Below are 17,718 nucleotides of genomic sequence, written 5' to 3'. Positions count from 1 at the left end.
CAAGCCGCCCTTGCCAGGGCCGCCCAACGCCCAGGCTGCCAAGTCCCCGGCCGCCAGCGCGCGCCTGCCGTGCTCCAAGACGCCCTTGCAGCCACTTGTCGCTGTGCATACCGTTTAGGTGTCGGGGCATTGCCCCGCACCGCGCAAGGGGGAGACTCCCCCCTTGATCCCCTGCCAACTGACTGCGCAATTGGATCCGCGACACCCTGGTGCAGAGGTACCCCTAAGCTCTTTGGTTTCTGGTGTTCTTCGTCCAGTGTTCCGCGAGAAGATCTTCCACCGCCGTTTGATTTCTTTTGGATTTTCTGGAATTTTCAACGACTAGTGGATTAGGTATTTCTTGAGATTTCCAGCGGACGTGAATTCAATTGTATAGGTTTTAGTGCTTAGCATCATCGCGGTGGTTGAAGACAGTACTCCGGCCCTCGACAAGGAAAGGGGCTGCACCACTTCTATCTCATCGGATTTAAGTCTTCGAAACCGACCGTGTGATTTGTGGTGTGTTTTATCCATCCCCACCTTAAACCAGCCCAATATCTAGCACCCCCATTGTCCTTTTTCCGTCACCTCTGTCGTCCTACATCCATCACCACCTGTTGTCCTGCATCACTTATTCTCCCCCACTTGCTTGTGGTCTCCTTGTCTCTCGCTCCCTATCTTGCTCGCTTGTTCTCTTGCCCTCTCTCTGGCTCACTTTCCTACTATCTCTGACCCTCTCTGGTTCTCTCTCTCCTACCAATTATTAATATGTTTTGATATCCGATATCCATTCCCAATATGGGATATCAAAATAATAAAATCTTATAAAGAAGGTACATGGATGGATAACCAATATGATTATGGATAATGCAATAAAGTTATATGTTCTCCATTATCAGATAAAAATATCTGATAATGTTAGAATGTTCCCTAATGACGAGCGGATAATGAATGATATTGTTAGCAATATACTTATCCAATGTCCAGTTTTGTGTACGTTATCCTAACTATAGCATCCTAGATTTCTGTCAAAAAATACTCATATTTTTCAAATATTCTACCAATTTTTTCTGCATTTAACTGCTAATCTGACCAGTTTTGAAATTTCTATTACCAAGTGTCTATGCTTTTTCAGCCTTTAAAGCTAAATTTAATTGGATTTAAATTATGAAAATTTTTAGTGCTGCCTGATAGTCTCAAAATTTGGTTTTTAATTTTTCGTTGGTAATTAAGATTATTCAATAAATATATAAACATGTCCGTAGTAATTTTTAGCTAGTGATGAGTACGGATCATCTCCACACGGAATGATGATTGAGAGAACTATTTTTATGAAAGTAAACAAATAAGGTTTTCTGTCTTCGTAGAACCATGGATTATTCTATTTTCCAAAGGTAAAAAAACTGAATTGGAGGTGGAAATAACCTTATCTACGCTGGGATCTTGCCTTGACATTGTGCAATGATGCTGGTGACACTTTCTGGCTGAGACGTGTTAATGTTTACTTGTATGTTCTTGAGCGTGTCAGACTTCAGTTCGATGCGACCCAATTTGGGATGCCATTCTTATCTTAAAAAATCTCCAATATTATTAATCATGTTAAATTTATGATGGAGTTTAAGAGATTTGATGAAATAGATAATTCTGTATTTTAATGTCGCCTAGAATGTCAACGTTCAAATTTTATTATCACCTAATAACTCACTGCATATGAATATTTTGACACTATAATTTGAGTCACTTTAAGGGGAAAAATCGTGTAATTAATAGCTTGATGTCCATATCCATGGTTTCAGCCTTAATACTCATATACTGACTTAAGTGCAATTCATGATTTCTTTATTACAAGTCAACTTACATTATGTGACTTGTTGAACTTGTTTCCCTTTTTTGGTCTTATTTGAAATCCATGGTGAAGTATTTTAGTGTATTTAATAGAAAAAAGCTACTATAATTTACTGGGTTGCTGAGTTTCAACCACAACGTGAGAAACATATAGCTGGGACTAGTGGGGCTGTTGGAGAAGAAGATACTGGGAAAAAATGGAGAAAATATGAAAATAGACTTATTCATCAGGTTTATTTCCATTCCCATATTCGGATTTTTAAAGATCCGACCTTCTAAGCTGAATGATATAAATAAAGTTGTCATTTGGTTGAGTGTGGATGTTGGCCTAATGAAGAATTCATCTATTACCGAAGATAATAAGAACTCAACCTTAGGCACATGTTAAATCTGAAGGCAAGTGAGATCGAATTATTAAGAATAACCATATCAGAAAAATAACAAGAAAACATGTCCATATAATATTGGATCATGCTATATCATTTCTAGACCTAAATCAATAAAGGAATATATATTTCATTTACATGTTTGTGCATTTTACCACTCCACATATATATATTTTTTAAAAGAAAAGAACCACTCCATAATTTTATTTTCAATTATTCCAGATATTAAGAGCTGAATGTTTTGGGACCTTGGGCATCTAGACAGTAAACATGTCCATATAATATTGGATCATGCTATATCATTTCTAGACCTAAATCAATAAAGGAATATATATTTCATTTACATGTTTGTGCATTTTACCACTCCATATATATATATATTTTTTAAAAGAAAAGAACCACTCCATAATTTTATTTTCAATTATTCCAGATATTAAGAGCTGAATGTTTTGGGACCTTGGGCATCTAGACAGTAAATCAATTTGTATTGTTGTAAAAAATATCTTTTACATCTGCGGTGATTTTATGACTCAATATTTCCATATTCCAAAATAAAACACGTTCTACTGTTCATAAGACCTCAAAACAAAAAGTATCCCCTACATTTGGCTCCTCAGGTTTCTTTTGAGGACTGTCATGTGAATGTGTATCATCACAGGGTTTAAATGATAAATCTGTGATGGATATTTGTTCACCTTTAATGGAAGCACAGTTAATGAATGAATATTTTACAATAATAGGGGAATACTAAATGTATTCCAGGCAACTCTACCGACAACACTCACATGCGTTTGAAGTAGAAAATCCTGATCAGGCTTGAAAAAGTAGCCCACAATTTAAATACTTTTAATGCATGTGATATAGTTTATTGGCTCCAGCCATGGAAAGAAATGACCCTACCCCCTAGCTGGCTTTATGAATAATTAAAACACAAAGCACTGTTGTTTATTCCAAAACCTTAGCTGGACTTCTAGAATCTAACAAAAGTATAGCCTTCTTCTCTATTCTATAATATTATAAACCGTAATTAGACAAAAAACGTGTTAAACTTGAGACCACATATTTTTCACAATTTAAATTTGAGTGTAATGAATAGTAAAGATCAATAAACGTGGTCCCACTCCAGTATAGGTGGCATAATCCTAGAATAAAGAAGCTGAACCCTAACGTCGTCAAAATTTACTTTTACTCTGGCATTACATCCCATATTAGTATTTTACTAAAGTCTGCAGCCGCGTGGCGCGTACCCAGTTCAACAAATATACTGGAGGACCCGCAATGTGGAGGACAGTGGTGAAAGTGACCCTTGGCCTTAATGCTAGAGATTCCTTGAGAGAGAGAGAGAGAGAGAGAGAGAGAGAGAGAGAGAGAGAGAGAGAGAGAGAGAGAGAGAGAGAGAGAGAGAGAGAGAGAGAGAGAGACAGAGAGAGAGAGAGAGAGAGAGAGAGAGATTAAAGAGAGAGAGAGAGAGAGATAGAGAAGCAAATTGTGCGAGAGAAACATAGAAACAAAGCGAGAGAGAGAAGCAAGTGTGTGAGAGAGATATAGAACAAAGCGAGAGAGAGAAGCAAGTGTGAGAGAGAGATATAGAAACAAAGCGAGAGAGAGAAGCAAGTGTGAGAGAGAGATATAGAAACAAAGCGAGCGAGCGAGCGAGAGAGAGAGAGAGAGAAAGTGAGAGAGAAACAAAGCGAGTGAGAGAGAGATAGAGAAACAAAGCGAGTGAGAGAGAGATAGAGAAACAAAGCGAGTGAGAGAGAGATAGAGAAACAAAGCGAGTGAGAGAGAGATAGAGAAGCAAAGCGGGAGAGAGAGAGATAGAGAAGCAAAGCGAGCGAGAGAGAGAGATAGAGAAGCAAAGCGAGAGAGAGAGATAGAGAAACAAAGCGAGAGAGATATAGATATATAGATAGAGAGAGAGTGAGAGATAGAGAAAAAAAGCGAGACAGAGATTGATATATCGATCGAGAGAGAGTGAGAGATATAGAAACAAAGCGAGAGATAGATAGATACATAGATAGAGAGAGTGAGAGATAGAGAAACAAAGCGAGAGAGACAGAGAGAGAGAGACAGAGACACCAGGCGAAAGAGAGAGAAACAGAGCAAAAGACAGCGAGAGAGAAGAGAGAGACACAGAGAAACAGACAGCGAGAGAGGAGAGAGTGACACAGAGACACCAGGCGAGAGAGAGATAGAGCAAAAGACAACGAGAGAGGAGAGAGAGAGACAGAGACACCAGGTGAGAGAGAGAGAGAGATAGAGCAAAAGACAGAGAGAGAGGAGAGAGACACAGAGAAACAGACATCTAGAGAGGAAGCGAGCGAGACAGAAAGAAACAGACAGCGAGAGATGAAGAGAGAGAGATAGAGAGAAACAAGGAGACAGATAGAGAGAGTCAGAGGCAAAGAGAGAGACAGGGGGAAACAAAAAGAGAGAGAGAAAGTCAGAACAAAGAGAGTTCAAGTAGCCGAAGGGTTTTCCAGAACTTCTGGGGAGGGGAGACATCGACTACGAACAGGCAGAATGAAACATTCATTCTTTTGGAGGCGGCAATCTGCGTTTCCAGCGACAGCATTTGAGGTTCTGCTATCCTTCATGATGCTTATTGCCATCTCCTTACTACTCCATCAACAAACTGCCGGTATATCCAATCTCTTTGTTACAATATTTCATAATCTCAGTTACTATACATCCATCTCGCTGACATCGTCGTAATTCCCAGAGTGCAAAATGATATCCAAACCGCGCATCCATTATCGCCATTACCATCATCATCATCATCATCATCGTCATTATCATCAACGAAATGTCGATTATCGTCTCCGAAATCATCAACATGATCGAGATATACCCCGACAAGATCAAGATAAAATGATGGAATGGTGGACTGAAGACTATAGTCCGGCGAGTAGGAGACGGCGTATACATAATCGGCAGTAGTATTGAAGGTATCTTCTCTATCCGTCCGTCGGTTGATTACAAAGAGCTCGTTCTTCCTGTAGCAAGCTGGCCAATCAAATGTTACAAGAATGAGCTTTATTTTACGTTGTGATGGATGAATGAGAGTCGATGTTATTGTATGCTATGATATCATCAATTATTTACTTATTACTCTATCTTTTGATCGAACCATTAACCATCCACCAATATACTGATCAATTGCCTTTCCATTTGATGAAACTAATGAATTGTTCCCTCGTATGGAACCGACTAAGACCCTTTTATACAACTTTTAACTTCTCGGCGACTAAGTTTTTTTCCAGACTGTTGTACTCTCTAGAGATCTTCCTGGAGTTATTCTCTCTCATTATCTTTATTTCCCCTTCTTCTATCCTACATGACTTTTATCCTTCTACTTTACTCGTTTAGCGATTCCCCCAAAAAATCTTGACCTCTATTTCACTTTTATGCATACCCTTTTCACCCTAAACGAGTACCTTTTATGCATAAAATCTCTCTCACGATAAACTTCAAATGAAGAGGACACTCCCCTTCTCTCTCTTTTGTTTTTTCTCTTTCTCTTTCTAAAAAATGGCAGCTCCTTATCGCCATTAACATATAGCGGAAGCGTAAGCAACATCCGATAAAATAGCACTAAGTGATATTTGAATCAAACACCTGCATGACATCAATTGCAATCGAACACCCGCATTAGACGGCGAGCCCACATGTTTGTGCAGATCATTGTACAGTAGATTTGAAGGGACAGAGAAGGGGGAAGATAAATGGATAAGGCGATAGAAAGGGAGGGAAAAAAAAACCCCAAGGAAGTGCCTTCTTCTGGCGTCTATGACTAGCTTGCATGATACAAAACGAAAGCTTTTTAAAAAGGGAATCTTGATGAAAGGACAAAAGAGAGGCAGCGACAATGGGCTTGGGGCATTCAGTCCCCTCCACAAAGGTCATGTCAAACCACTCTCTCATAGTCATCAGCTTGGGTAGGGGGGGTGACACATACCACACACTCGTCTATGTGGTGTTCTTGCTCCACCATTTTGCACGTGCTTCACTTGCTTTAGGGTATGTCTCACATGACTAACGTCCAAATAATGTTTCAGTATATCTATGACATTATACCCTGTCTGAAACTTTTTGTTGAAAAATATCCTACAAAAGTAAAACCATCAGCTATTGTGATAAGACACATCACTGCTCTGTGAATACTCATGATGAACCTTTTTTTTCCATCAAAATGCCCCCCTGACAATAAAAAATACGAGGAACTCTACCTTGTCAAATACTAAACTCTCTGATTTTTAAGTTTCAACCACAAGACATGTTTAACTGATTCTGTTTCTGCCATATACTCACCCTTATTTGTATTGATACAAATATTTCTAGTCATTTATTCGAGCTGATTTGAAACATCAAATATTTCAGCTGATTTGAAACTCCTCACTGCTTTGATCTCATGGCCAATATATTGATATAAATATCTTACCAAATGAACGTGAGTAATATATATTGCTATAAATATCTTACCATGAGTGAGTGATAAATACATGATACATGCATGAAAGGTGTCATAAAGCTACGGAAGGAAATTATTCCATATTGGAAATATCTTTACCATATTCAAGGCTCTTAGTAATAAAATGGCTAACCAAATTAGTATATAATGCTTTAACATTATTCATGCCAAATATTTCAACTATGGTCGAAAGATAACTCCTCTGTGTTATACGTATTTTACCTTTCACCTGGTGTGAAACAATTCATTAGAGTGCTCTTTTGAGCTATGCCTAGACACTTTGTACCAGATTTTACGCTTAATAGAGCTTTTCACAAAATAATCTCATGAAAAATTTTCATGTTAAGAAGAATATAATTTAAATACAGTATCAAAATATAGTCAAACCATCATCTCACATACTCATGTCAATAAAAAATATATTCACTTGAAAAAGGAAAAAAAATTATAAAGGAGTTGGACTTCTTGTACATATATCACATAGATTTCTTAAACCATAAAGACATACTGTTGAACTAATAATCTATTAAATTAAAGTATAACAAAGCCTTCATGCAGAGGTTTAACTATAAGAAATAAGAGTAGTTTCATATATTCATATAATAAACTAGACAAAATTAAATTGATTATGTGAGGTTCACAACTCATGAACTTGGATTTATCAACTTCTTATTCCCAAATATCATTAAAATTTCTACTTAATATTTGGCTGATCTGCATTAAAAATGATGTATTTTACTTTTAACACCCCCTTGCAAAGATGTTTTTCAAAGATGAAGTTTCACCATGTTCTACGCTTGTTTCTTGTCCTAGGGTCCCCACTTCTCAGATATTAATTTCAGCCACTTCTCTTTGGATCTACTTATTTAGTGTTTGAATGATTTATGTTCCCTATTTTTTCCAAATTAATTTGATGATACATAATTATCAAGATGAATAAGACATCTCATCTCATCTCAAAATTTTACTATCCAGTATAAATACTCTAATAAGTTTACCTGTCATTCTTGCTTGGATATCTGTGTTTTATTTAATTAGGTGCACTATACATAGTCTTGATATCTGTCCTGTCTAAACTGTAAGCATAATTACAAATCATATTATCATTGAATTCTTAAAAAAAATTTTATGATTAAAAACCATGTCCCTTTTGAGCACAATATTTTGTGCTTCTAGATCCCAAAGTTGATGTCTTCACATAATCAACATTTCCTGTGGAGATACAATATTCGTCCTAAGATCAATGTTTTCCCACTCATCATCAAGAGTATAAACCTGACATTGACATCAAAATATGTTGAAGATAAAAGTGTATCTAGTCCATACCTGTTTTTCCAGTGTCCCATCAAGATGAAAGTTTACCACTATTTTACTAACAAAATACAATACCTAACAACAGCTTTGGAAAAGAAATATATCAGAAAATATGAATTTTAACAAAAAAACTATGTGCGTTAATTAGGATGCATTTATAATTTTCCAAAACACAATTACATGTATATTTATGAATTATAAAGAGAACAGGGATCTCGTACTTGATAGAAATTTGATCAAATTCTGGGTGATTATGTTTTTATGGTCAAGACATTTATCGTTCTACACATCTAAATTTGAAATTATTCATGCCAATTTCTGAAATAGGAGAAAAAAATCTGACCTGTGTTTCATAAGTGAACCAATTTTTTATAGAAAATTATCAAAATGTAAAAATATAAAATTTAGACCCCAATTAATAGGTCCCTTAATCAGGAAGAATATAAATTAGAACACTATGGTGAGGGTTGGCTTGGCCACTCTTGTAGAGGATTCCAAATTCTTCTAGAACCTTTCATATGTTCTAGATGTATAAGGAGTCTTCTAGATTCTTCCAGAACCTTCTATAAGCTTAATCATTCTTAAATTTCTAGAAGGATATGTACCTTTCTAGAGAAGGTAATCTATAGTAGTTTTCATGAAATGATTTAAATGGAGGAGTACTCCTCACACTTGAGGTGTACTCGAGACTTGAAGCCAAACAGGGGCAACATAGTGTAATGGAGAATAAGGTTATTGAAGACATGTCTCTGCATGGGGTTCTTCTTGTGGTACACCATTTTTGTAATCCTTCACTTATATTCTATTTTTTCCATATCTTATAGAGCTTTATTGTGAACATTAAGCATCCCATTCAAGAAGGTCAGCATTCACCTATCTTTTTGTGGGTTTTATTTCTTGCATCCCTATACTTTTTGTGGATACTTGGTCTTCAATGGATAATATTTAAGACTCCTTTAAGTCGAGATCATAAAAATTATAATATCATGCTTTGTCACCTTAATATGGATTCAAAATTGTTTTACCATTAATGGATATAATGTGGTGGTCAAGACAATCACACAGTAATGTTTTGTTTAATTTCATTGAAATAAATATGATTAGTCATTATTGTTCTTGTGAGATTTTTATAGTGAACTCCTTGAATACTTGAAATGAAAATTTTAATTATTATGAGATCATAGTGGACTGATCATTAGTTTTTAAGTATATATTCTAAATATCTGATTTGATGGATACTTGAGATGATATCAAACTATCTTGATAGATATCCTAGCTCTATGATAAGTATCCCTGATCTTGTGGCCATTAGTGTGGAAACACTAATAGCAGAAGTTGGTGCATTTTAGATAAGAAATTTCACTGAATTGATTTGTATGAATTTCTTAAGAGTCAGGTTAAATGTCAATCATGTTGATTTATGTCATCTTCGCATAAGTGGTCCATTGGTCTAAGATACCAGGGATATCTTGTGCGAACTACAAACTCCCTGTTGGGGAGTTACATCTTGGCCAAGTGCGATGAGCGGGCTCATAGCGAGTCGGATATTTGGGGCCACAAAAAGTGGCAAAGAAATTGGCTAGAAATATCCACTGTCACATGTTGGCATGTTGGCACGATTAGCGCATGGTATGATACATGGATTGCCGACGCACCCCTATCCTCCCATGCTCACTTAGTACCACATGGTCTGCGAGTAATTGTAGCACAATTGTTCACGGGCAACATGGCCTCCCACTCGATACACCACTTATGGGAACATCATGGCCTCCCACTCAATACGCTACTACATGCTCTGAATACTACTATAGGAACCTCAAGCGATCGACCCATTTGGATGCTGACACTCGATGGATCCTTCTCCTTTTTTCCTCATGGGACCATTTTCGCGACAAATCCCCTACACAGACCTGGGGACGCCACATTTAGCATCTAGCGATTCTCACTCACATCTCCTTCTTCTTTAGAGACTCAAGCATCATGGCCTCCCCACTGATAATCGAGTAACCCGTATCAGTCACTCACTCAGCTCGCATTGCCATTGATGCCCCAGTTCTTCCCAGCTTGAGACTATGGAACACCTTTTCTTCCATAGTGATATCGCTCTAGATTTTTGGTGCCAATTTACACATCATTGGCGCCACTACTCAGAAACCGTGCTTCCCTATCATTCTTAGAGTGTTTTGGCAAGATATTTATCTCGCCCACACACTCTAAGTGGAGCCCCTACCTACACATCTCCATAGCTTACTTATTGTGGGAGATATGGAAACCGAAAAATTCTTCTCATTTTGTAGGGACCCCATGCAAGCGTTGGACATCATGCGGTAAGTCAAGTGATGGATACATCACACCCACCATCTCCTATTGCCCCTTGCACACAGTTGTGGCCTTATATGTGATCTTCTATGCACTTAGGGCATTCTGGAGCCCGAGACTGGCCGGAGGAGGCTTTATTATGTGAGATCATACATGGAGGATTCTTTTCACTTTCTCATCTTTTTACGACATACAATTTAACATAAAAATCAAGGCTTTGGTGATACATGATGGCTTGCTCCTCTACAATGAGCGAAACCTTCACAATATCGTCATAGAATCGGACTCATAGGTGTTAGTCAATATGCTTCGTGCAGGTACATGCTCCTAGTGGTGCCTGTAGAGCATGTGCTAGGACATCATGCAATGTCACCCACGCTTGACTAGTATTGTGCCACCAACTATGTGAGGGCAATGAAACAATGGATGCTCTTGCCAACCATGCGGTATGCACTCAAGCCCCTTTCTCTCTTTACTTCTCTTGGCAGGACCTTTCTCGGGAAGCTCCAGGATGCCACTGAGTAGAGCGCCTTGGCCTGCTGGCTCTTCGTATGTGTCGCTCCTCGCTGAAGGATGGACCTTGCGACTAGCATATTGCATGGATCAGAAGAGGCGAGAGCGCTTGTCCTCTCGCCTGATTGCTGTACCCACTGTGCACCTCCATGCTGACACCTAATGACGGCAAGAAGAGCTCCGCACACTCTTGCACCACCACTGCAACCGGGGTCCAGTATGCTGACGGCACGAGCAAACTTCTCTGGGCACTTCCTAGGTATCACTCAAGTATTTTCTCTTTTATTGCTCCCTGTGCATGGCCGAGCAGGGTCCGTGTGTAAGTGGGATATTTACGCTCGCTCCATGCCTACAACCACTGATGAATAATTCACTTAATAAATAAAACCCCCTAGGTGGCATCCAAGGCACGACTGGATTGGTCTGCGGGCACAACCTTGGAGTTGGTTGTACCCGGCACCGTGTTTTTTGCCAAGCAAAAAAAAAATTACATCTTGTTCAGGGCCGGCTATGTCTTGACTAAGACACAATTTTCTAATCATGGAATTCCTAATAGTCTTAGCTTCTATATGGAAAGAAGTACGCAAGGAGTTCAGCGCTAACTAACAATGGAATCTTGACCCTTGGGATAAGAAGAGATTGAATTGAAGAAGAAGATGGATTAAATCCCTAGCTAGGGTAGTAAAAATATTGGAGAAGTGTTTCTCCATTGGTCCCCATCATGAATCAATACTAACTAAATAATGGATTAGGGTTTGATGACTAAGGATTAAGTCATGAGGGGGTCTCACATAAATGATGGATTACACATGTGCATTAATGAATAATGGAAATTTTTTCATAATTAAGTTTAATTACTACTATGTATCTTATAGAGCATGATTTGTAGTTTGATACCCCAAGGGCTCGAAAGTTGTAGAAGAAGACAAGGAGATCCAGAAGCTAATGAATGGGTTGAAGGCAGTCTCTTAAGAAGCAAGGAAGGGTCAAACAAGTTCCCCACGAGTTAATTAGATTATTTTGGTAAATATATAAATTATGAATTTATTACCTATCTTCCGCTGCATGAAAAATATTTTTAACCATAGAATGAAAGTTTGACAACCCGACACTCATGCTAATATTTATTGAAATATAATATAGTAACCTTTGATCCTATTTTAAGTCCCTATTTATGAAACTTTTTTACAAAATTTTCATTCTTATGTCCCAAGTCTAACTTCCACAATAGCCTGTCATCAACCAATGGCTCATGTGGAATACAAATCATAATAATTTAGGCGAATTTTTTTTTTTCACAATGGCAAGTCCCCTCCATAATTACAAATAGTCCCTTATAATATGTCAAAATATGATTCTCACACTCCTTTATATACTCTAACGCATGAGGTGTAGCTTGGCATCCCACGTGTTGGAGACTCGACCTATCAATTGTGTTTTTTTTATTTATTGGCAAAAAAATACGGTGCCGGGTACGTCGAACCATGCAGTTGTGCTCGTAGACCGATCCAGCCATGCCCTGGATGCCACCCAAGGGGATTTTATATATAAGTAGATTGTTCATCAGCCTTTATAGGTGTGGAGCGAGCATAAATATCCCACTTACACTCCGATCCCAGTCATCCACGCCCATGTGCACGAAAAAGAGAAGATACATAAGTGATACCTGGTAGGTGCTTAGAGAAGGTCGCTCCTGCTAGCGTCTCTCCGGATCCCCCCGCGGCGGTAATGATGCATAGAGTGTGCAGAAACCTTCCCGGGGTTGATAAGTGGCATCGATGAGGTGCGTGGCAAGTACATTAGTCAGGCGAGAGAGTGAGCGCTCCCGCCTCCCGTGCTTCATGCAATACGCCAATCGTAGGGGCCAATTACTGGAGATGATCATTTGTACCATGCTTGGAGTATGTGGAGCTGGCGTAGCAGATGCGATGCTTGGAGTGTGCGCAGTCCAGCCTGCCGTCTGGTGATGTCAACGTTGAGGTGCGCGACAAGTTGGACTATCAGGTGAGAGGATGAGCTATCCCACTTCTAGCGCTCCATGTAATACGCCATGCCTCAGCCCCTCCTTTGACAGTGTACGACACGTGCGAAGAGCCGGCAAGCCAAGGTGTTCAACGCGATAGCATCCATGAGTTGTTCGAGGGAGTTCCTGCCATGAAAGGAAAAAGGAGGTAGGGGTTTGTGTGTGTACCGCGTGATTGGAAAGGGCATCTGATAAACTCAAATAAGGGTAGTTATTTCCATGCATTAATCATCTTATATCTTCTAAAAGTAAGTACATCATTGCCAAAACTGCTTGTTTTTGCATAGTAATGAGATCATGCCTTTTCACTACCCTAAAGATGAAAAAACTTACATTTCTACTTAATTAGTGTTTCCATCAATGACTTGACATAAATTTCACAAGTTAAACAGTTCTGGATTTACTCTTAATTGGATTTGAGGGATATTTCTAACCCCCACTTGACTCATTGAGTCAAGTGGGATATGAATCTAACGATTTCCTTAGTGTGTTGACTTTTCAGGTCAAGGTTGACTTTTCATGGTCATAAAATTACGAAATTTTATGGGAAAGTCAAGAAAGTAGTCTGAAAGCTTGGGACAAAAATTCAAGTCAAAAGGAGCAAAGATCAAAAAGATACACGCTGACCAGTGGAGCTGACTCAATTGATAGGCTTGGTGCAAAGGAGCTTGAAGGAGACCTTCTAGAATGTCCTTGGAGGTTTCCAGGTTGATCAAGACATATGGGGGTGACTCCAGATGGCAGATCCTGGTTGGATGAGAGCCCAAGGTTGAGATCCAGGCCAGGATCCATGAGGTGGAACCCATCCATCCATCCATTCCAGCCCAAATCCAAGGGCTAGAGATGATTTGTAACAAACTCTAACCAACTTGTTCTGTTCCCTCCAAATTCGACCTGGGGGGAAAGAATCTGGTTGGTTGGGGTCTGTTCACCTGGATTGAAACTTCAAGAAATCAATCCTAGACGTTCATCCATGATCCAACCACCAAGAATGACTGAAACAAACACATGTACCTCTATAAAAGGGCCCCCCTCACCCTCTTTGAGGGCATCCAAGAATTGAGTATTGTTTTCTTTACTTTGTGTCTTTCTTGAGCTTGTTCCTGGGTCCATCTTCATTCAGAAGGTGCAAGGAGTCTTCTAGAAGCGTCCTGGATCTTGAAGCCAGTTGGTAGGGAGTTGGAGCAACAATCTTGGGCCATTTGTGGTGTGACAAAAAGGTTACGCTGTTCTTTCTATCCTATCTCCTTTTATAATTATCTTAAGATTCTTGGCTATACTTAGGCAGATAGACAACGTCTCAAGCTTTCCAACGCCTACTCACACGTGTCAAACCGATATCTGAAACTCCAGATATCATCGTTTTGGTCCATAGCACGTGAGAGGACCTCCGCGCGCGGCGGAGCGGCGAAGCCCAGCGCACAAGCAGTGGCGGAAGCGCCCAGGCTTGTGCGCTATCTCTCTCCTCCTCTTCTTTTTTCCATTCAATTAATTCAGAATTGTTTATCTCTCTCTAGAGACGATAAAAAATTCTGAAAAAATTCTCAAAAATCATTTTCAATCTAAACTTTCTACGGAAATTTTTTTACACTTGGTAAAATTCATATCATCCTTCTTAATTGAACATTTACCTTCATAATCACTAAAAGCTTTACAAGAAAGGTTATATGAATCTTGAACTTGCAATACTAGTTGAAAATCTTTCTAACTAACTACCTAGCTCCCTGAGGGATCGACCCTTACTAAAATACTACTAGTAAGGAAATTAAATTGTTGATTGGTACTTAACTATCCTTACAAATGACTCTCAATCAAATTGTACCCCTTAGTTAGGACTAATCAGCATCTGCTGTCTAATTTCCCTCACGCAGCTGGTGATGAACACTAGTTGTGTGAGGGCGCCACCGCATAATGTCCTGCCATACGCATTGAAGCCACCACTGGGAGCATTTACCTGCACGAAGCATGTCAACTAATACCTGTGAGTCCGACTCTACGACAAAATGTTAAGGTTTCAATTCCTCATAGAGGAGTAAACCATCACCTATCGCCATAGCCTCGGCTCCTTTTATGATCACGTCGGATACCCTCTCCCCCTGATGGCCCGGGGTTCCCTTTAGATGCACCATCCACAACCAATTTGAGGATGCCGATTGACGGTGGATGCCAATGAACAACCTATAGCTAAATGCAAATGGAGGCGACGGCCACCGGAATGCCCCAATAGTGAAGGAGGGCACATGCGAGGGCTGAGGTGTGGGCCCGAGGTGGTATGAGATGGTAGGTGTGCTATATCCATTGCTTGACTCGTCATATGATATCTAAGGTGCTCATGGGAGTTCCTACAAAACGGGAGGAATTTTGCCCTTTCTATATCTTCCATAGTAAGTTAGCTATGGTGACGTGTAGGATGGGGCTCCATTAAGAGCATGTTGGCGAGAGAAATATCTTCCCAAAACACTCGATCGGGGTCAATGTAATATCAAGGAGTGAACGCCAATGGTGTGTGATTTGACGCCAACCATCTAGGGCTGTCTCACTATAGAAAAAAAGATGCTCCATAGTCTTAGTCTGTGGGGATGCAGGGCAACAATGGCAACGCGAACTGAGGGGGTGACCTATACAGGTCACACGATCATTAGTGGAGAGGCCACAATGTAAGAGTCTCTTGAGGAAGAAGTACGCGACTAAGGATCGCGGGATGCCAAATGCGGCGACCCTAGTGCTGGATGGGGGATTTCTCACGGAAATGCTCCCAAGAAGATGAGCAGGAGTAGGACCCATCAAGAGTAAGAATCCAAATAGCACATTCATGAGTGGTCCCGATGAGAGTATTCTGGACCTGGGAGAGCATATCGGAGACGGGGCCATATTGCTCCCATAGGTGTCACATGTTGCCCATGAGCAGGTGGGCCATTGTGAGTCGTAGTCTATGAGGTACTAAGTGTGGCTGGCAAGCTAAAGGCTCATCGGTAAGCCAAGTATCATACCAAGCGCTAATTGCACCTTGACCGACATGCCAACCTGTAACCTGGGCTAGTTCTAGCCAGTGTTTCTGCCACGTTCGCCATCTGAAATGGCCTAGATGTCCATCTCTCTACGGGTCCACTCGTCATACTTGGCGGAGATGAATCTCCCCAATGGGGAGTGTGTGGTGTGCATTCGCCACACGAGCTTCTTTTGAAGCATGTCTTGGATGTCTTGGAGTCGTTGGCCAACAAGCTTTCTCCCAAGAAACCCAATGATGATGACTCTCTCCCTTGAGGTGACCAGACCATAAGAAATATGCGCATAGTCGCTCCATTGAGAGGAGGACTATGAGAGATAGTGAGTGAATCGCGAGGGTATGCAGTGGAATACTCATGAGTTGGCTGTGTTCTACAGAGGATAGAAAATAAAGTTTCCATCCCTCTAGTTTCTTTCCCAATTTGGCCAACAAGGAATCAAAATAATAATGCCTCGCCCGTCCGAGAAAGATAAGGCATCCAAGATAGTCAAAAGGGAGGTGATGTAATACGTTGTCAGCCGGGATCGACGACACGTATTACGTCACAACAATGCACACAAGATGATTTTAATGATGATGAGTTGTGTAGTTTTAAGAAACTCTATTGAGCAAGAAGGACGGTCCGAGTAAGGTGAACAATACAATAAATCCTCAAGAGATGATTAAGGATAGTAGACTCTTGATGACCCTTAGGATCCACGAGCAAGATTACGATGGAGAGGCGTCTTACGGGCCGTCGGAGTTAACCCTTTAATGCCAGTAACCTATTCGTAAATGGCAAGAAATCCCTACCTCTCGACAGTGGTGGCTATCCTATCCAAACTTTATCGATAAATTCGGCAGAGGAAAATGATAGTGGATGACGACACTGTAAGAAGTAATAATACTGAAAAGATATGGGGGAGCAAGTGATAGAACCTTGGCGTAGCAGGATGCCACGTGTGAGCGCCGAGAGAACACCGGCCAGCGTGGACACAAGTGACCGACAGGGCATGGCCGAAGAGCGGCGCGATCAGTCCCAAGCGTGGGGCGGAGTGGAGCCTGGCCGTGGGGAGATGGCCGATTGCGGGCGTGAGAGCTCAGCGGTGCGCACCTGAAGGTGTGCCACGACAAGCGTGGTCGCACCGAATGACCGTGCGTTTTTGCGGTCAGCACGGTCAGCGTGAGATTCAGCAGGACAGGTGCTCAGTCGGGAGAGAGCACGGGCGGAGGGGTCGCGTTGCCGTGGCAGGCGCGGACACACAGAAGGTCGTGTGTGTCCGCAATCGGCACGATCAGAGTGTGGCGCGGTCGGGCAGGCGCTCGGGCGAGGCCGAGCACAGGCGGAGGCGTCGCAATTGGCGCGGTCACACGGCGGAACTGAGTGCGACCAAGAGGAGGGGGGGGGGGAAGGCAGCACGGTCAGCGCAGGGAGGGTGCGGCCGAATCGGGCGTGGTCGAGGGCAGCACAGCCGAGTAAACGATGGCCGGTGACAGCGGCAGCGAGCGATGAGGCAGCGCTGGAGATCGAACTCTTGGATCTTCTTGCGTGGTTCTTGATGTTAACCACCAAGAAGATGATTCTTGAAATGGTTACTCCAAAAACAGGGGCGTGAACTATGGTCGAATGAACGTGAGACGGAGTGATCTCGACGTGTTACGGGCGACGATGAGGAACACGATCTTCCACAATCCAACTTCTACTCTATTCTAACTATCTCTCAAGAATGAAGGACAAAAGAAAAGAAGAACAATTCAGATTTCAAATTCTCAAGTCTAGTCTCGCCCTTGGGCATACCATCCCCTTATACAAGGAGGATGGGTGCTAAGAGACAGTTCTTAGAGGAGGAAACCGTCGCGAGACGAGGTCCTCCTCTTTACA

The 17,718-nt window shown here is 41.0% G+C and overlaps 1 long non-coding RNA gene across 1 annotated transcript; it reads left to right on the top strand.

Annotated features, from left to right (window-relative positions):
* Positions 1-4,187: 4,187 nt before the first annotated feature.
* Positions 4,188-5,326, top strand: LOC144705521 (uncharacterized). Its single transcript, XR_013582052.1, has 2 exons — positions 4,188-4,851; positions 4,933-5,326. It is a non-coding gene; the product is annotated as an uncharacterized LOC144705521 (long non-coding RNA).
* Positions 5,327-17,718: the final 12,392 nt, after the last annotated feature.

This window comes from Wolffia australiana, chromosome 7, assembly GCF_029677425.1.
Source record: "Wolffia australiana isolate 7733 chromosome 7, ASM2967742v1".
NCBI lineage: Eukaryota > Viridiplantae > Streptophyta > Magnoliopsida > Alismatales > Araceae > Wolffia > Wolffia australiana.
Note: the sequence above shows the minus strand (reverse complement) of the source record. Positions and strands in the feature narration are given on the sequence as shown.